The following is a 5,524-nucleotide window of genomic DNA, read 5'->3' as shown; positions in this document are numbered from 1 at the left end:
TGATAGGGTGTATTTACAAAATATTATCTACGGTGTTGGTAAATAGGCTGAAAACAATGATCGATACCATCATTTTAAAAACGCAATTTGCATTTATTATAGATAGGCAAATTCTTGATAGGGCGTTAGTGGCAAATGAAACTAGCATGACCGTAATGCACAAAATGTTGCTAGAATCATAGAACGCAAGTTCAAGTGTGAGGTTTCCGAAGATGAGGTGAGACGGTGATTTAAAAAGGAATTCATATATTTGATTTAAGACTTTTCTTTTTTTAAAGTGTGAATATTATTTAAAAATAATTTTTAACCTTGATTTCCAATAATGTAGATTTAAGATATATATATATATATATATATATATATATATATATATATATATATATATATATATATATATATATATATATATATATATATATAAACGGATGTGATTTCGAATTTCGGATGCAGATTTAAGTAGTGTAAAACCTGCACCCGACCCGTTGTCATTCTTAAATTTAAGTATATTTTTATTTATTACATTAGTCTTTTTCAAACTGAAAAAATTGTTAACTGCAATCTTCTTAATATTGTAAAATTGGTGAGTACAGGCTATTGTGCATATCATATTTTTTTAGCAATTTTTAAATGAAAATCATATTATATTATCACTATTATGATTATTTTGTCAGTTTTATCATTATTTTAATTTAATTAACCCACGAAAAAGAATTATTAACAAACATATACTAAAAAAATAAATAAAATATAATCACACTATTTTTAATATAAGAAAAAATTGTTAATTACATGTTATTAGTTTACATGTCTTTATATGAGTACTGTAAACAGCTGTGTGTACAAATTTAATAAATAAATCATACACTAGTGACTTTTTAAGTAATAATAAAATTAAATTCCTATAATAAAAATTTTAAATTATCATAGACGTACACACATCGTACAAAAGGTAGAGATAACTATCTAGAATTTATTTAAAAATAACATAGATGAATGAGGAAATATGAAATATCCATTCTAAACGGTATCCACTCAACATTTATTTACTAAAACTTAAAGTAAAATCTAAAGTTTTTTTTTACAGCAAGTAATTTGACATTACGACATAATATATTATTTGAAAAGACTAAAGTCGTTATTATTAATCAACTTAGGCCTTGAGACCATGATTTCAAATCCAAGTTAGAGATAACTTACCTCCTACATAAAGACCCTATTGAATCTTCATTTTAAGTTTTTAACCATCACACTCATCTTTTTTTCTCATTTTCATGTCAAACAAAACTTTTAAAATACTCAAAACTCCATACTCTCAAAACCTTACTCAAAATTTATTTTATTTTCTCCCATCAAAACAACTTTAAAATGTTACATTATATAGTGTTATGATATGCAGGGAAGCATGATTAAAAGAAGGAATAAATTTTATTAATCAAAAGTTAAGTAAATATAAAGTAAAGATGCGTCTTTATATAGGCTCAAAGAGTTTATTCGGTTAAAAAAAACTCTAACTAACTATCTAAAAACACTCTAACTAAATTTTCTGAAAAATTCTAACTGAATTAAACATAACACTAATTACACATCAGAAAAAGAAAAAATAAATAAAATAATATTTCAATTTGCAAATAGTCTATGAAATGTATGTTGATCATTTCAAATTTGTCAATAAGAGAAGTGAACGGACCAAGGTGTAAAGGTTTTGTGAAGACATGTTGGTGCACAAAGAATAAAGATGATGACAAAGAGAATAACGGTGCAAAGATTAATGAGAGAGAATAAAGTTGTTGATTTATAAATGATAGCTATTACAAGGCTATTTATACAAAAGAAAATTCTTGCCACGTAGGCCCTAACATCATAAACTTAGTGAACAAGTTTAAGGTACAAACAGTACAGTACTACAAAATATTAAAGTACCCTTACTACTAAACAGCTAAGCTAATAGGACCCAGAAGATATCATCTTCTGGTCAACAACATCTTCTGAGTAACCATCAAAAGATCATATCACAAGATCAGCCCACATCAGAACTTCTGATGCTCATCTTCTGAATATTGAATTACTCTTCAATACCATCCCTTAATTCATATTCTTCAATCAAAGCTGACAATACCAATTTCATCCCTTAAGAGCAGAAATTGATCCGTCTTGATCGCCTTCGTCAGAACATCTGCCATTTACTTCTGGGTGCTACAGTGCACAACTTCTAATGTTCCATTCTGGACTTGGCTTCTCAAGAAATGATACTTAGTCTCAATATGCTTGCTTCTTCCGTGTAACACCGGATTCTTGGCAAGATTGATTGCAGACTTGTTATCAATCATCAGCTTCAGAGGCTTTTTCACTTTAATCTTCAAATCTTCTAATAAGTTCAGAAGCCACACAGCTTGACATGCAGCTACAACGCTTGCGATGTACTCAGCTTCACAGGTTGATAGAGCAACAACAGGTTGCTTCTTGGAACTCCAAGAAATAGGACCTCCCAGAAACATGAACACATATCCAGAAGTACTCCTTCTATCAACTCTGTCTCCACACCAATCAGAATCAAAATAACTCAATAACTCTGATCCTTCCTTTCTCCCAGAAGGAAACAACATGCCATACTTCAGAGTTCCCTTGACATATCTCAAGACTCTGACAGCAGCTTGGTAATGGGATTACTTAGGTTTACTCATGAACCTACTAACCAATCCAACTGCATAGCATATATCAGGCCTGGTATTACACAAATACCTTAGAGAACCAACCAGCTGTTTGAATACCGTAGCATCAACATATTCACCTTCAGAATCAGAGTCCAACTTCTGATTCGTTTCTGACGGTGTAACAGCAGCTTTGCAATTCTCCAGCTTGAATTTCTTCAGAAGTTCTATCTCATACTTCAGCTGATGCAGAATGATACCATCTTCTGAGTACAGATTCTCCATCCCTAGAAAATATGACATTTTCCCAAGGTCTGTAATCTCAAACTCATTCATCAGCACCTTCTTGAACTTCATCAGATCTTCTGTACAACTCCCCGTAAGCAATATGTCATCAACATACAGACACAACAGAATCATATTGCTTCCAGAATGTTGCACATAAACTCCATATTCCATCTCACACTTCTGGAACCCCTGCTTCTTGAAAAATGAATCAATTTTCAAATTCCAAGCTCTAGGTGCTTGCTTTAATCCATACAGAGCTTTATGTAATTTGTACACCATCCCTTCCTTATTCTTTTTCACAAAGCCAGGGGGTTGTGACACATATACCTCCTCTTGTAATGGACCGTTCAGAAATGCAGACTTTACATCCAAATGCATCAAGGACCAACCTCTGTTCGCAGCTAACGCAATCACCAGTCTGATTATTTCATGTCTAGCTACAGGAGCAAACACCTCAAAGTAATCTAGTCCAGGTTTCTGAAGAAAACCTCTAGCCACTAGCCTCGCTTTGTGTTTACCAACTGATCCATCTGGCTTCAGCTTTACCTTGAAAACCCATCTGACGCTGATGGCTTTCTTCTTCTTTGGAAGTTCTGTCAGCTTCCAAGTCTTGTTTCTTTCTATAGCCTCAAGTTCTTCTTTCAAGGCATTCAGCCAGACCTTCTTCTTGAGCGCTTCTTCAATACTCACTGGTTCAGAATCTACTAACATGGCACACTGAATGACATCTCCTTCTGATTCAACTTCTGTGTCTTGCAACATGTCAAAATCTGCAAACCTTCTAGGTATTGTTCTGACTCTTTGTGGCCGTTGAGCTACTTCAGAGTCAACTACTCCAGAGTCACCACCTCCAGAGTCTCCACCTCCATGATCATCTCCAGAAGCTTGTCCTCCAGACTCTACGTCTTCAGAGTTTTCCCTTCCAGAATCATGACTACCACCAGATTCTGGGTCATCATCAGAATTTGGATCAGAATCAGATTCACCATCTGACTCATCTTCAGAAGATTCTTCATCTTCTGACTCATCTTCAAAAGTTATCTCTACATCAGAAGTTGGTTGAGACTCTTTCCAATCCCAAACTTCTGATTCTTTCACAATGACGTCTCTGCTGACTTCAACTCTATTAGTTTCTGGACAATAGAGCTTGTAAGCATCTGTACTGTGGTACCCCACCAATAACATCACTTTGCTTCTATCATCCAACTTCTTCCTTCTAGCTTCTGGAACGTGTTTGTAACACAGAAAACCAAAAACCTTTAGATGACTAACACTCTGCTTCTCCTTAGTCCACTTTTCTAAAGGAACAATTTCCTTCAGCCTCTTCGTTGGACACCTGTTGAGCACATATGCTGCAGTAGCAACAACTTCTCCCCATAGATTATGAGGAAGCTTCTTCTCTTTTAGCATACTTCTCGTCATATCAAGCAAAGTACGATTTCTACGTTCAGCAAGACCATTGTGTTGAGGAGTATAAGGAGCAGTAACCTCATGCTCAATTCCATTATCATCACAGAACTTCTGGAATTCTGTAGAGTTATACTCACCTCCACCATCCATTCTGAGAATCTTTATCTTTTGACCACTCTGCTTCTCAGCCTTCACCTTGAACTTCTGGAATTCTGTGAACACCTCAGTCTTAAACTTGATAAGTGTTACCCACGTCATTCTTGTGAACTCATCCACAAAAGACACAAAATACCTATTTCCTCCAAGTGAAGATTCTGGAAATGGTCCACACACATCAGAGTGCACTACTCCCAGAGCATGCTTTGCTCTTGGAGCAACTTCTGATACAAATGGCAATCTGGGTTGTTTACCTTTCATGCATACCTCACATGACTTCTCAGGCTTCACAATCTTTGGAATGCCATGTACAAGCTTCTTAGAACTTAGATGCCCCAGGCTTCTATAGTTCAAGTGCCCCAACCTCTTGTGCCACAGCTTACTATCACCTTCTGAGCCTTCAGCACTCAGACACTCTGTTTCAGCTGTTTCTACATTCACCTTGAATGTTCTGTTGCTTCCCTATTCAGATTGCATAATCAACTTCTGATTGGAATCATACAACTTCAAGAGAGTGTTCTTCATAACAACTGAGAAACCTTTCTCAATGAGCTGACCTACACTCATCAGATTACTTCTGATTCCAGGAACATACCAAACATCCTTGATCAGAACAATCTTTCCATTCTTCACTTTGACTTTGACATTTCCCATACCTTCTGCAATAAGATACTGATCATCAGCACATCTGATCTTTGTCCTTCTTTCAGGGTCAAAGTCTATCAGCCATTGTTTGTTTCCAGTCAAGTGATTTGAACACCCAATGTCCATATACCACCACTCTGACAAACATCTTCCGTCAGACTCTGAAGCCATCAATAGCACAGGTTCGTCATCAGAATCACCTCTAGCTATATTTGCTTCTTCTGATTTCCTTCCTTTGTTTGCCAAACAGTCTCTAGCAAAATGCCCAAACTGTTTGCAACAGTAACATTGAACTTTCTTCTTATCCTTTCCCTTCTGATATCTCTTCTCATCAGAAGTTGAGGCTTCCTTCTGGAATCTATCACCACGTCTATGCT

The sequence above is a fragment of the Vicia villosa genome, unplaced genomic scaffold, assembly GCF_029867415.1.
Source record: "Vicia villosa cultivar HV-30 ecotype Madison, WI unplaced genomic scaffold, Vvil1.0 ctg.002324F_1_1, whole genome shotgun sequence".
NCBI classification, from domain to species: domain Eukaryota; kingdom Viridiplantae; phylum Streptophyta; class Magnoliopsida; order Fabales; family Fabaceae; genus Vicia; species Vicia villosa.
The sequence above is the reverse complement of the archived record's forward strand: the minus strand, read 5'-3'. Positions refer to the sequence as shown.